General features: G+C 46.8%; 1 pseudogene; it reads left to right on the top strand.

The window, feature by feature from the left end:
- The first annotated feature begins 13,770 nt into the window (after window positions 1-13,770).
- Window positions 13,771-15,164, top strand: LOC123083319 (probable carboxylesterase 5; annotated as a pseudogene).
- The last annotated feature ends 735 nt before the right edge of the window (window positions 15,165-15,899 follow it).

The following is a 15,899-nucleotide window of genomic DNA, read 5'->3' as shown; positions in this document are numbered from 1 at the left end:
AGGAGGCCACAAGCCTGGAGGCCGCGCCTAGTGGGGCGCCTCCCTGGCTTGTGGGCCCCTCGGACGTCCTCCAACCCTAACTCCAGCATTATAAATCTTCAAATATTCCCACTATACCAGAAGCGTTCACAAAAATACTTTTTCTCCGCCGCAAACTTCTGTTCTCGTGAGATCCCATCTTGGGGCATTTTCCGGCAATCTGCCGTAGGGGGATCCGATCACGGAGGGCTTCGACATCAACCTTACTGCCCTACCGATGATGTGTTAGTAGTTTCCACAGACCTACAGGTCCATAGCTAGTACCTAAATGGCTTATTCTCTCTCTTTGATCTTCAATACCATGTTCTCCTCGATATTTTTGGAGTTCTATCTGATGTAATCTTCCTTTGTGGTGTGTTTGTTCAAACCCGATGAATTGTGGGTTTATCATCAGATTATCTATGAATATTATTTGAGTCTCCTCTGAACTCTTTTATGCATGATTTAAATAGCTTTGTATTTCTCTCCGATCTAATGATTTGGTTTGGCCAACGAGATTGATCTATCTTGCAATGGGAGAGGTGCTTTGTGATGGATTCAATCTTGGAGTGTCCTCACCCAGTGAGATAGTAGGGGAAGCGAGGCACTTATTGTATTCTTGCCATCATGGGTGAAAAGATGGGGTTTATATCATATTGCTTGAGTTTATCCCTCTACATCAGGTCTATTTTCCATCATATATTTTCAGATCAATAAAACAAAATACCAAAAATACCATCAGTTTCTCTCACTCTATTTTTGTTAAAAAGAAAAACTTGACTTTGTAACCTTCTGTCGGAAATCGAGCACCTCAAGATATTCAGTACGTACTACTCCATAAATGACTAGGCTAATGTTGCTCCACCTCCGCGAGGTAAGATGTTGTTAATGATTGTGTATTGGTAATGTGGAACTTTAGTTCCGCAGACGAGGAAGTGCTAAATTATAGTGGTAACAAATCATGAAGGTATAAATAAGGTACTCCCTCCATTCCATAATATAAGAGCGTTTTTCGCACTAGTGTGAAAAACACTCTTTTATTATGGGCCGGAGGGAGTAATACATAGTATCAGTTCTAATAAATGTTATATTTGCCACCTTCCCAGTTTTGATCTCTCCCAAGTTAATTAGTTGCCACAAGCATGTTTTCTTTTTTTTGCATTGTTGTAGAAGGAAATAGAATTTTCATTATTACTCCCTCTGTCGCATAATATAAGATGTTACTACAACCAATATATGACTACATCTGTGTTAAAAAAAAAGTGAGTACATCGGTTGTCATAACATCTGAGATTATAGGATGGAAGGCATTGTAAAGGAAGACTTCTACACATGGACATTCGTATACAATGAAAATGAAAACCATCTTATACTACAAATGAAAATGAAGGCAACAATGTACATTCGTATGCAATGGAAATGCAAGTATCAATCAATAAAACCTGAAATGAATAACACAGAGCTATATACCATGTCTTTGATGGGGGAGGAATTGAGCGTTTGCTCTGGATGAACAGTAACTGGAAAAAAAATCGAAAGAGAGGTGTCGGCAGTGTCACCAACGACAGTGGCACCCAGTCAGTCTGGCTGGTGGTTGAACAATAGGTGAAGACGGGTGGGGCCCTAGGGCTGGTGAATCGACAAACATTTGGGCCCAATATTGGATACCAAGGGGGAGTTTCAGCGGACCTATCACTTCTCTAATTCAGGCTCCCCCTCCAAAAAGTCACCGAGCTTATTGAGTCGACTAGTGCATTGGAAGAGCTTTAGTTCAACTTTCACACCGTTTGATGCTGAAGCAATACTTAAGATCCCATTGTGTGCTAGGAGGATCGAGTATTTCTGACATGGAGTGAAGAACCTTGAGGCAACTTTACTGTGGGATCGACATACCGCATGTTAGCCCGGACTAAGCAAAAGAGAGAGAGCTGGCTATAAGGCCACGAGGGATCAAACCTCCAGGAAGAAAGTAAGTAGTATAAGTCAATCCGGAAAACATCAGGTTTCATCAAAGCTCAGGGTACTTATTTCGCAGTTGATTAGGCACTAAATCCCATCAGGAGAGGTTCTCCATCGTCTGCCACATGGCCACACTGGAGCCTATAGCTTTTGGGGCGTATATGACACATGGAATACGAAAGCTATCCTAGATCAGTGTCGCAGAGTACATGTGTGTTTTCTTCTGAAGCTATCCTAGATCAGTTGAGTATACATCAGGAGGAGAACACGAAGGGCTGGATCCTCACTATGCAGGGAGCGATGTCATCGGAAGATTTTACCAAGTTTGTGGTGACCATCTGGGTGATCTGGGTTGCCCGTAGGAAAGCAATACATTGATGTATATCTAAGACCCCACATGCTATAGACGACTTCATCACCTCGTCAATTAGGAAGCTACAAGTGATCAATCCGAACAGGGTGTCCCATTGGAGCGCAACTCCTCATCCGACTGGATGGATGGCACTTCTTGAACATCACGCACAGCTGAACGTGGATGCAGTAGTTGGCCAGAGGGGGCAGAACGGAGTGGCTGGTGCCATTTGCAGGGATCATGCGGGAAGATTTATGGGAGCTTCGGCTTTTATTTCCGCAAATATTGGTGACTCGGCTACTTTAGAAGCCCTGGCTATCAGAGAGGGGCTAGCACTAGCCGAGGATCTGAACCAGAGTCGTATACATGTGGCATCGGATTGCAAGGGGTGGTAGAAGAAGTTCACAACGGAAGTGGTGCTACATACGGAGCAATCATCCAAGAGATCAAACTACACTTATCATCTTTTATTTCAGGTAATATAGTTCATGAATTTAGGAGCTCAAATGTCTAGTCTCACAATTTAGCGAAACATACTTGGAGCTGGAGGCTATGTTTGGTTAGGCCAACCTGATGGTATGCTTTTCGTCCTTATAAACATTGTGGCAGTTGAATAAACCATTCCCGAGAAACAATAGAATACGTGCCACGCTATTAAGTTCATAAAAATGGAGTAACACTTTAAGCAAGATGGCATAATGTAGAGGGATAAACTCAAGCAATATCATATAAACCCCATCGTTTTACCCTTAATGGCAACAATAGAATACGTGCCTCGCTATCCCTACCATGTCCCTAGGTGAGGACACCGCAAGATTGAACCCATCACAAAGCACCTCTCCCGTTACAAGATAGATCAAACTAGTTGGCCAAACCAAATCAACAGATCCGAGAGAAATACAAAGCTATTTTAATCATGCATAAAAATGTTCAGAGAAGACTCAAATAATATTCATAAATAATCTGATCATAAATCCACAATTCATTGGATCTCATCAAACACGCAACAAAAGAGAGATAAGAAGCCATCTAGCTAGTAGCTATGGACCTGTAGGTCTGTGGTAAACTACTCACACAACATCGGTAGGGCAGCAAGGTTGATGTAGAAGCCTTCCGTTATAGAATCCCCCTCCGACATATCGCCGAGAAGGCCCCAAGATGGGATCTCACGAGAACAGAAGCATGCGGCGGCGTAAAAGTATTTTTGTGGACGCTTCTGATGGTTTGGGAATATTCTGGAATTTGTAGAGCAAAGATTATGGTTGGGGGACTCCCGAGGGGTCCAAAAGCCAGGTGTGCCCCCCCCCCCCCTAGGGCGTGGCCTGAGGGCATGTGGGCTCCTTGTGAGTTTTCTGACCCCCTCCCCAGGTCTTCTGGGTGTCTTCTGGTACAAGAAAAATCATCGCAAAAGTTTTATTCCGTTTGGACTCCATTTGATATTTCTTTCCGAAAAAGCCAAAAACAAGGGAAAAAACTGCAACTGGCACTGGACACAAGGTTAATAGGTTAGTCCAAAAAATGATATCAAATATTACCAAATTGCATATAAAACATCCAAGATAAATAATATAATAGCATGGAACAATCAAATATTATAGATACGTTGGAGACGTATCAATCGGCCACATGAAGCTCCTTTAGTCGTGGTTTGTAACTCAACCGGGACAAAAAGTGAGGGCCCTTAGTCCCGATTGTTTAGTCCCCGTTGCAGAATTGGGACTAAAGGCCCTCTGAAACCGGGACGGGTGCCCTGTATTCTATTAGTGGCGCCCCCGTTGCCGCCGCGCCAGGCCCACCCTCCCGGCTATGTGCACAGGGCCTTTCCTTCCATCATTTCTTGTGGCCGCTGCCAGGCTCTTGAATTTCCGCCGCGCCAGGCCCACCCTCCCGGCTATGTGCACAGGGCCTTTCCTTCCATCATTTCTTGTGGCCGCTGCCAGGCTCTTGAATTTCCGCGTGAACCCCTGGAAATGTGGGAAATCCACGAAATATGGCTGGCGACCCTCAAAAGGTTCCAGGACATGGCACGTGCCTTCAAACGGAATCTCACGAGCATAGAAAAAGTTTTGAGGCCAACAGAGGAGCCGGCCCCGCACCCCCTTCACAAACCGGACCTACGCCAGCCCGAAAGCTAGATCTTTCATGGTCGCGGCTCAGATCTTGATTTTCTGCCCTAATAAGTTTGGAAATGCATTAGAAAAAAGAGCACTCATGGAAAAACATTGATGATTTTTAAAAAGGTAGAATTGCCAAGGTTGCAGTTGCGAAGTACCAGACTCGGCAAATGGGGTAGAGCAACTGCCAGCGGCTATTTTTTTGCCGAGATCCTTTCATCAGGGGTCTCAGCAAATGTTGCGCACCGTCAAGGGGCCATCAGCTGCAAACGGCCGTGCCACGTGCCTCCTATTTGCCGGGTGCCTTCTATAGGGCTAGTCAACGGAGTGTGTACGCAGCTAGTCAGGGTAGGCTATACGTACGTACGCACACGATGCAACAAAGCCAGCATGAAATGCATGTGTACTTGCATCTACAACTGCAAACAGAACCCAACGTACGAGAATTGTCAAGCTTCACAAATCTGTAGTGTTTGGTAACAAATTAACACGGACGTACTTGGTTACGAACCATGACAAAGACCAGCAGTGCCACATGTGACTGTGGGAATATCCTTTCGCAGTCGTCGTGTTCAACGTGCCGTCTGGCTTCACACGTTAGACGCTGTCGGTCAAGTCGTCCCATATGTAATTTCTTCCCTATGAATATAAATCGGTGTCTCCCAATGTGTCCTTCAGTTTCTCTCACCCTATAAAGAGGAACTTGACTTTGTACCCTTCTGTCGGAAATTGAGCACCTCAAGATATTTAGTACGTACTACTCCATAAATGACTAGGCTAATGTTGCTCTACCTCCGGGGAGGTAAGATGTTGTTAATGACTGTGTATTGGTAATGTGGAACTTTAGTTCCGCAAACAAGGAAGTGCTAAATTATAGTGGTATCAAATCATTTAGGTATAAATAAGGTAATACATAGTATCAGTTCGAATAAATGTTATATTTAACACCTTCCTAGTTTTAATTTCTCCCAAATTAGTTAGTTGGCACAAGCATGTTTTTTTTCCATTGTTGTAGTAGGAAATAGAATTTTAATTATTACTTCCTCTGTCACATAATATAAGATGTTACTACAACCAATATGTGAGTACATATGTGTTCAAAAAAAAAAGTGAGTACATCGATTGTCATAACATATGAGATTATAGGATGGAAGGCGTTGGACAGGAAGACTTTGCAAATAGACATTCATATGCAATGAAAATGAAAAGCATCTTATATTACAAATGAAAATGAAGGCAACAATGTACATTCGTATACAATGGAAATGCAAGTATCAATCAATAAAACATGAAACGAATAAGACGGAGCTATATACCATGTCTTTGATGGGGGAGGAATTTTTTGCTCCTAGGAGCGTTTGCTCTGGATGAACAGTAACTAGAAAAAAAGTTCAGAAGAGAGGTGCCAGCAGTGTCACCAGCAACAGTGGCACCCAGACAATCTAGCTGGTGGTTGAACAATAGGTGAAGATGGGCGGGACCCTAGGGCTGGTGAATCGACAAACATTTGGGCCCGTAATTGGATACCAAGGGAGAGTTACAAACGACCTATCACTTCTCTAATTCACGCTCCCCCACAAATAGTCTCCGAGCTTATTGAGCCGACTAGTGCGTTGAAAGAGCTTTAGTTCAACTTTTACACCGTTTGATGCTGAAGCAATACTTAAGATCCAATTGTGTACTAGGAGGATCGAGTATTTCTAGGCATGGAGTGAAGAACCTTGAGGCAACTTTACTGCAGGATTGGCATACCGCATGTCAGTCGGACTAAGCAAAACAGAGAGAGCTGGCTATAAGGCCGCTAGGGATCGTCAAACCTCCAGGAAGAAAGTAAGTAGTAGAAGTCAATCTGAAAACATCAGGTTTCATCGAAGCTCAAGGTACATATTTTGCGGTTGACTAGGCACTGAATCCCATCAGGGAGAGGTTCTCAATCGTCATCACATGGCCACGACTGGAGCCTCTAGCTTGTGGGGCGTATATGATACATCGAATACGAAAGCTATCCTAGATCAGTGTCGCCGAGTACATGTGCGTTGTCTTCCGAAGCTATCCCAGATCAGTTGAGTATACACCAGGAGGAGAACACGAAGGGCTGGATCTTCACTGTGCAGGGAGCACTGTCATCGGAAGATTTTACCAAGTTTGTAGTGACCATGTGGACGATATGGGTTGTCCGTAGGAAAGCAATACATTTATGTATATTCAAGACCCCACATGCTATATACGACTTGATCACGTCGTCAATCAGGAAGCTAGAAGTGTTCACTCCGCACAGGGTGTCCCATCGGAGCGCAACTCCTCATCCGATTGGATGGATGGCACCTCCTGAACATCATGGAAAGCTGAACGTGGATGCAGCAGTTGGCCGGAGGGGGCAGAACGAAGCGGTTGATGCAATTTTCAGGGTTCATGCCAGAAGATTTATGGGAGCTTCGGCTTTTATTTCTACTAATATTGGTGACTCAGCTACTTTAGAAGCCCTGGCGATCAGAGAGGGGCTAGCTTTAGCCAAGGATGTGAACCAGAACCGTATACATGTGGCATTAGAATGCAAGGGGTGGTAGAAGAAGTTCACAATGGAAGTGGTGTTGCATACGGAGCAATCATCCAGGAGATCAAACTACACTTATCAACTTTTATTTCATGTAATATAGTTCACGAATTTAGGAGCTCAAATGTCTAGTCTCACAATTTAGCGAAACATACTTGGAGCTGGCGGCTATGTTTGGTTAGGCCAACCTGATGGTATGCTTTTCGTCCTTATAAACATTGTGGCGGATGAATAAACCATTCCCGAGATTGACTCACAAAAAAGTACATAATTCTGCCAAACTGGATGTCCTTTCAATAGGCCACTATCCTTGAAGAACATGTTGTCCTTTAATGATTGTGTAGGTCCAATAAATTTGTGTATCAAGTCTGACGTGAAAAAGAAATTAATAAAGAAAGATTTGTGCGTACGTGCATAGGACAGGGATAACTACCATAGCGTATATGCACATGCAGAAAGATCGATGGTCCGTCGTCGTGAGCTATAGCTATCGTACCTCCAACGATTATTTGAACGCACATGGTGGACGCAGCAAGCGAGCAGTGGACGCAGTACGGATGACTGTGAACCACGCAACAAAGCCAGGACGTACGTACGTACGTGGCCACATGGCATACATGTGAACTTGCATCTACCAAAGCCAACAGAACCCATTGGAATTGTCAATGCTTCACAGAACCAGTGTTTGGTAGTACTAACAACTTAACACGGACGTACCTGTGTTAGAAATAATACTTTAGGTTAACATTAAATTGGATTTGGATCTCTTGATTTGAACACCAATACATGTGTGGAAACGTGTGAACTTACAGGTGCTTGCCAAATTCTCATGCTCTTGATGCAACTGATGAAAATGGTTGGCCAAGCAGAACGGCGTCGTGTGAATAGCCCATGGCCGAAAGCGTGAACCTAGACAACACTAGGTAGAAGACGTCCAGAACGCTACTGCCACTAGAGATGGCTGGCCGGTATGGGCAGCGGCCGGTTGGTTTAGATGGCAGCAGGAAGCCGCCGGCACAGCCTTGCGGTGGCCAGGGGTGGTGATGGCCTTTTAATCCCTTTGTGCATATAAGGATCGGCATTTTGAAGTATGTTGGGGTTATCCCATGTATGTGTTTGTCATTGTTCAAGGGGCACGACTTTTTCTTTTTATACTTGGTGTTAAGGAACAGGGACCAAAACCAAAAGTTACATTTCTGTTTACCTTCGATCATAGCACAAAACTTGGAGAAGGGCTCCCCCTTTCCGTCGGTCCGTTATGACCTGAGATCAAATTCCAACAACCTGGCCACAAGCGACGACAAATACCGGCAGTGCTACGTGTGAGAACACTCCTTTGCAGTCGCAGTTGCGCTGGACGTTGTCGGTTAGATGCAAAGGAGCCACCTGCATGTGCCTGCACCCTCCAGAATCTCTGCTCTCCCCTTGCCCGCGCTAACACTTGAGGGATAAGAGCATCTATAGCCGGACGCCCCAAACCCGCCTCATACACTCAGGCGGGCAGGCCGGTCACTGACCGGTTATGATTTTTCGACCCAAATGGGCTTCACAAATGGGACTCAAACGATCAGGCTGGCCGTTCAAGATTTTTGTCCCATACGGGCCTCTTAAATGGGTCTTAAACGCCCGGGCTGACCGATACCCTCATATCCGGCTCAAATATGGGGCGGACATGGTGGCCCGATGGGCATCTCCTCTGTCGCTGCGGTGTGAACGCTGCATGGCGCCGCTCCACCTCGCAGCCCGAGGCCAAATTCGGCTATTTAAGCTAGCCAGCGACCCCCAACCCTAGCCTATCCACGTCCTCCCTCTCTACATCGTCACCTGAGCTTGTTCGCCTCCTCTCCCCCACTCTCCCACGCTATCCAGCATCTTAATGGTCCGGCGGCTGATCACCACGTACGCTACGCTCACGCCGGAGCGCCGGAGGCAGATCGAGGAGGAGCTCCGTGCAAGGCGCGCCGCCCGCATCGCTGTCGGGCTGCCTCCGGACTCGTCGGAGCCAGAGGAGGACGAGGAGCAGCGGGCGGATGAGGATGAGGGAGAGCTGCTGCTGGAGCCGATGGAGGTGGCGGATCTGGAGGAGGACGAGGCCGAGCACCCGGAGCATGGGTTCAACATGGCGGAGGCGGCGGCGGAATTCGCCGTCGCCCAGGCCATGGAGATGGCGGAGCAGCAGGCCATCCCGGAGTCCATCCAGTTTGAGGCTTACGTGGAAGCCAACCGGCAGTTACAGGTGGCGTCTGACGCGCTCTTCGCCGTTATATGTGGCAGTAAATGCTCTAAGAAATGGATATACATATCTACTACTCACAGCGTTAGCGTTTTTGACACTACACTATTTTAAAAATGTTCCTATATTATGGGATGGAGGGAGTAGTAAGGAAAGACTTGTGTTAAGTGCATAGAACAGGATAGCGACCGTATTGTACTCTACGTGCGCATGCAGATCGACGGAGGAACAGACCACGATCAATCAATCCAGCGCCCCTCGCCCAGTCAATCTGAAGCATGCGTAATCGCGTACTGGAATTGTACTACGAATTTGTCCTTACTTATGGCAAGATTCAACGAACAATCCAGTGTCGCCTTCAGATATCTATCGTCGTACTACAGTGAGCTGCGTACGTACTTGCTCGGATGTGTATGTGTATACATGTGTGAGCAGACGGAGTGTGTGCACAGCTAGTCAATGCTGGTCACGCGTGAACGAGTTAGACGCTGTCGGTCAAGTCCAGAGGTCCCAACCACGTGTGTCGCACCGTCCCATAGTAATCTCTCCCCCATGAATGAATATATAAATCGATTGGGCCTGGCGTGTCCTTCCTTCAGTTTCTCTCACCCTATTTTTTGTTAAAAAGAAAAACTTGACTTTGTGCGTTTCTCTCCGAAATCGAGCATGTCAAGATATTCAGTACATACTACTCCATAAATGACTAGGCTAATATTACTTCCGGCGAGGTAAGATGTTGTTAATGATTGTGTATTGGTAGTATGGAACTTTTAGTTCCGCAAATACGGAAATAAATTATACTGGTATTAAATAATGAAGGTATAAATAAGCTAATACTACATAGTATCAGTTCTCATAATTGTTATATTTGCCACCTTCCTGGTGCTGATTTCTCACAAGTTAGTTGGAAGTAGCATGTTTTTTTTCCTTTGCATTGTTGTAGTACAAAATAGAATTGCAATGATTACTCCCTCTGCCGCATAATATTAGATGTTATTACAACCAATATGTGAGTATATTGGTCATCATAACATTTTATATTATGGGATGGAGGGAGTATTAATTTATTACTTAACAAAAGTAATGCCATTTTTTGTAGTAAATAGCCATGCAGTTTTGCATATGATTTGTCACAATGTAGTAACAGATAATTATGATTTGTCACAAGGTAGATGGCAGAAACGTGTACTAATTTTTATTTATGACAATGTAATTTTTTTTGGCATGGTAATACGTGTCTCATTCATATCATAAAGAATAGAGTACAGGTCACGTAAAGACCGACATGACAAAACTGAAAAGATAGCAGAACATCTCTGAGCTTGACACCAACGCCCGTCACCTGCCTCCGGCACCACCACAGCAGCCACCGAAGAAAAGAATGACGAATCACATCCTCACCTGAGCTCGACGCGGTTCCATCGCTGATATGCAGCTTTGTGGACCTCCAAGATGGCTCACCAAAAGTGAAACCCTTCCCGTTGAACGAATCAAGCTGGGGCAACACCCCAGGCACGTCATCGAACTCCAAATCTGGCGACCCACCATGACTAAAACGCCGAAGGATGAAACCATATCTTCCATACACCAACCATGAGCCCAGCACATGCTCCGTCTTCCAGATGTCGTCGATGCAGACCACAATCTGCATCCGCTCCTGGACTACCTCCCAAGCTCCGCGCCGACGCTGGAGCAAACGTCGTCGCAACGGCGGAGCCCGAGGACATAGGTCCACCACGAGGATGCCGCCGCCACCATGCCATCCTTGCTTGAACTGACTGGTTTCCAAATCCATCCCCAACCATAGGACCCATGGCCTCGTCAGGGAAGGATCCGAAGAATCTTTATTCAGCATTGTCATCGTCGCCACTGAAGCAAAGACGATGAACAACCTAAAAACCTAAACCACGAGAGAGTAAAAGCGATCCACATATAGTAATTAGCAGAAACCATATGCATAGTAAACATAAACACATCTACTATTTTGAAAGATAGGATATTAATGTGTAAACAATATTTTCTGTTTATCCGTCTAAACTTACATATTATATAGTCAAATGTACCCTTAATACACCGATACTAGCTTCTTGAAATTTCTTCCATGTTCTTCACTAATATTTTTGAAAGTTCACTTCTTCACTTGTTAAACAAGAGGGAAAACTGGCCCAAATTGTGTGCAAAGAAACAACCTCCTTAATAGTACTCCCTCCGTTTTTATTTACTCTGCATATTAGAGATGACTGAAGTCAAATTTCTTATTATTTGACCAAGTTTTTAAAAACGAATATAAATAGATATCATAAAAAAATTATATGATGTGAAAGTACATTCAATAATGAATCTAATGGTACTGAATTGCTATTGTATATGTTAGTTGTCTACAAATTTAGTCAAATTTTATAAAGTTTGACTTTGACCAAAGCTAATACGCGAAGTAAATAAAAATAGAGGGATTATGATTTTTAGACTTCTCGCTCGGACTATGTACTATTAGTTGTGTGATGATTTCAGCTCAGTTTCGTGGGGATGATTCAGTTAGTCTAGGGTTAGACCCCAACTGTTGGGAATAAGCCGTAACCCGGACACAGAGGCAACCGGCGTGCGTGCATCAGGTCGAGTCCGGCGCGGTGCACGCCGGCGTAGGGGCGTCAGGTTGAGTCCGTGGAGTCGGGTCAGGTCGTAAGTGTGCGTGTGTTGTGTGCATACGTGTGTAGTGGGTGTGGCTCGAGTTGTTACTCAAGGAAAAGGCCGTCGTTGCGGCAGGCGTGTGTGCACTGGAAAAACACCACCGTGTCATGTGTCTCCTCTTTCTTATATCTTCGTTCGTGCGAGAGAGAGAGAGACAGCGAGAGGGAGCTGGGCACCGCCAACAGATTCTAGATGGGTGGTCGGTGGTGGCGTGTTGAGGACTGGGTGGATCAACCGGATCCGATGCTGGAAAGTGAGAACAGTGTCATGCAAATGCCTTGTTGCCAGCGATGGCAAGAGCTAGCGGCGGCAATGTTCATGGACGTCCTTCAATTCTCGAAAGCATTGTTGTGGTGTTGTGCTCCTCTACTTTTCCCTGACTCTGGGCTCCTTCGGAAACATGGGATCATTGTTTTCACCGGGTAGGATGATGACAATGCCTTGTGTGTCATGTCCCTCAATGGGGCATCATTTTCAGAGTCTGGACCGTCCGAAGGGAACAAATGCGTTTCGCTGCACATGTGTGTAGCAAAGACTAGGTTGATCCGCGAAAGGTGGTGTCGTGGAAAGGTCGTGGTCACTTTTGTTGCGGTGGAGTCAGAGCTGTGTGACGGCGAGGTTCACATGGCAACGATGCAATGTCCTAGCTCACTGATCCTACACGATGCAGGGATATGTATTCTCGGACCTAGTTTGTTATCGGATTCGTCATTGCATGCACCTCGCGGCTTTTGCAGTGTGGGCTTTGTCGGTGTCAAAGCCAGGTGTTGCTTTCTCGGGGACAGGTGATGACGATGATGCCAACACACAACCTCGATGATGCCTTCTTCACAGTGGTGTCTGTGTTGCGTCTTCTCTGTGACAGTAATCCGCTAATTAACTAAGTTATAGTATACATCTACATAAACACTTGTAAACTTGATCAAACTTCAACTTATGTCCACATTTTAACTTGGTTGCGAGTAGGAGTACAATATACTCCTACTATTAATTAGTAAAGGGACATAGCGATGAAGAAAAGGAAAACGTTATCGCTCAACCGGCGGATGTTTATGTGTGCCTCCACCTTCTCCATAGCCGTCGGATTTGATTTGGATCGAACGACTCGAAAGCAATCTGTATCCTGTTACAGTTCTTACAACACACCCGTTGTTTCAGTTGGCCTCACCGAAACAAATGGTCTTTTGCAAACCGAGCAGTCGCGACCAGCAGCCAAGCTAAGCCCTCTTGCCAGTAGGTCGTCATCGTGAGCACATCCATACCAGATCTCCGCCACCAAACGACTCTCGGCGAGATCGGCCACGCGGGTGTGGAGCACCAACAACCTCACCGCCGTTCCGGCACCACCAGCGCTAGCAGCAGCCACGTCACCACACCGGACTTCCATGTCCACTCCAAGTTCTGAAACAACAATGTTGTTGCGGAACAGCGCCAATTAAAGACGACAGTGTTAGTGCGCGATGCGGCCGGAGATGTTGCAATTTTTGAAACAAAGGTCTTGTTACAGAAGATTAAAATAAGACGCAGTGGGAAATGTGTTTGCAATTTTTGCAACAAGTGTCTTGTTACGGAAAATTAGAGAAGAAGAGATTTTGCAACAGAGATTGAAGAATAGGTTTCACAATAAAGGTCTTGTTGCAGGAAATTAGAGAAGAGAAAGTTTTGCAACCAGTGTGTCCTTGCAAGAAATTAGAGTAAAAGAACTGACAGCTTAAGTCACATAATGGAACGAACCGCCGGCCCACGCGTAGCAGGTCCCTGAAGAAAATCGCTCTATAAATTCCGCTGCCAACGACGCGGCAGCGGCACAATTCGAAACGAGAGTCCCAAAGTAAAGCAGCTTAACTGCGCAATGCCTGCAAACAAGACTTCTCTAGCGAATCAGAAGGACGGTCGTAACATCTCTGTTGACATGTACCCGTTCATACGCAAGTACGAGGACGGCAGCATCGAGCGTTTCCTACGCAGTCCATTCGTGGTGGCGTCGCCGGATCAGGGCGGCAACCGCGGGGTGGCCACGAAGGACGTCGTCGTCGACAAGGCCACCGGCGTGTCTGTTCGGCTGTTCCTCCCGTCGCGTGCCGCCGACACCGCAGGCAGGAACCGGCTTCCCCTCGTCATCTACGTCCATGGCGGCTCGTTCTGCACGGAGAGCGCTTTCGGCCGGACGTACCACCGCTACGCGACCTCCCTCGCCGCCAGCGCCGGAGCCCTCGTCGTGTCGGTGGAGTACCGTCTAGCGCCGGAGTTCCCCATACCTGCGGCTTACGACGACGCGTGGGCCGCGCTCCAGTGGGCGGCGTCCTTGTCCGACCCGTGGCTGGCCAGCTACGCCGACACTGCACGCACGTTCCTGGCCGGCGACAGCGCCGGCGGCAACATCGTTTACCAGACCGCAGTCCGCGCCAGCCACGAAGTCAACGACGACATGATGAACATTGCGGGCCTGATCATGGTGCACCCTTACTTCTGGGGAGCCAAGCGGCTGCCCTCGGAGCTCGCGTGGGCGGACGACAGCGAGGGTGTCGCGGCGGTGTTCCCACCGTACGGGGTGGACCGGCTGTGGCCATTCGTCACGGCCGGCCAGGCCGGCAACGACGACCCCTGAATCGATCCTCCGGCCTCGGAGATCTCATCGCTGGCTTGCCGCCGCGTGCTCATCGCCGTTGCCGGCAAGGATACTCTGCGGGAGCGCGGCCTCGACATGGCGGCCAGCATGCTTGATCACGACGCGCCGTGGCCTTGGATGATGCAGGGGCGCCGCGAGGTGACGGTGGAGGAGTCGGAGGGCGAGGACCACGGCTTCCACCTCTACAGTCCGCTGAGGCCCACCAGCAAGAGGCTCATGGGGAGCATCGTGGAGTTCATAAACCAGCAGCCCAACTCGTCGCCTGGTAATCGTATGGTGCTTGGCGTGCCCACGACGCCGTTCAAGGACGTGTTTGGGTATGGCATGGCCATGAAGTCCTGGGGCACACGCTCCAGTATGGCTACTTCCATGAAAATTGGAAGGGTTGGGCCATCCAACAGAATCTCTGTTCGACTGCCGATGCCTGCTGGCAACGCTCATCACAAACATCCATTATCTGCTGCGGTTCCGTGGGGTTGTGTGATCAACATGTTTTTCTAGATGACGGCCGGCCTAATAACGCACGCATAAATTAATGTCTCATTCTGTACCAAGGGTATGCCCTTCTCCTACCGTATACTACACTAAATAAAACACAAAGAGTCTCCTATTAGTTATAAGTCATGTTAGTCCTTCACGCCAACAGTTGGATTATTTGTATTAATTAAAAGGATCCTCTTGGTTATATTCCTTGGGATTTGTGGGAGCTCAAATTCACAAATTGATGCCAATTACCGGCCAGGGAATTCTATGTGAACTTGTCTGCTTTATCTTATTATTCGGTGTCTGCTAAATGTATATTGTTTGTCTTCCCTCAGAATGTATGGGATCGGCTAGAGGTAAGTTGACTAAAAACAAAATTTCGGTCAGTTGACTGACCACAATTTGTTTCAGTCAACTTGCGCCTAGCTGACAGGCTCAGGGGCGATTGCTACGTGGAGCCAGCCATGGAACAAAAAACATAAGTATGTGGAAGTCGATCGCACGTAAAAAAAATTAAGGCGAGCTGGTTAGCCTAGCCGGTGTCCACACGCGATTCAATTCGGTTCCATGAATTCGTATGCGATGCTTTTTTTTCATGGTAATACGTGTCTCATTTATCTCATAAAGAACAAACTACAAGTCACGTAAAGACCGGCATGACAAAACTGAAAAGATAACAGAACATTTCTGAGCTTAACACCAACGCCCGTCACCTGCCTCTGGCATCACCACAGTAGCCATCGAAGAAAAGAATGACGAATCACCTTCTCACCCGAGCTCGACGCGGCTCCATCGCTGATATACAGCTTTGCAGACCTCCAAGGTGGCTCACCAAAAGTGAAGCCTTTACCGTTGAACGAGTCAGACCG

This window comes from Triticum aestivum, chromosome 4A, assembly GCF_018294505.1.
Source record: "Triticum aestivum cultivar Chinese Spring chromosome 4A, IWGSC CS RefSeq v2.1, whole genome shotgun sequence".
Taxonomy (NCBI): Eukaryota; Viridiplantae; Streptophyta; class Magnoliopsida; order Poales; family Poaceae; genus Triticum; species Triticum aestivum.
This window is presented reverse-complemented; position numbering and strand designations above follow the sequence as displayed.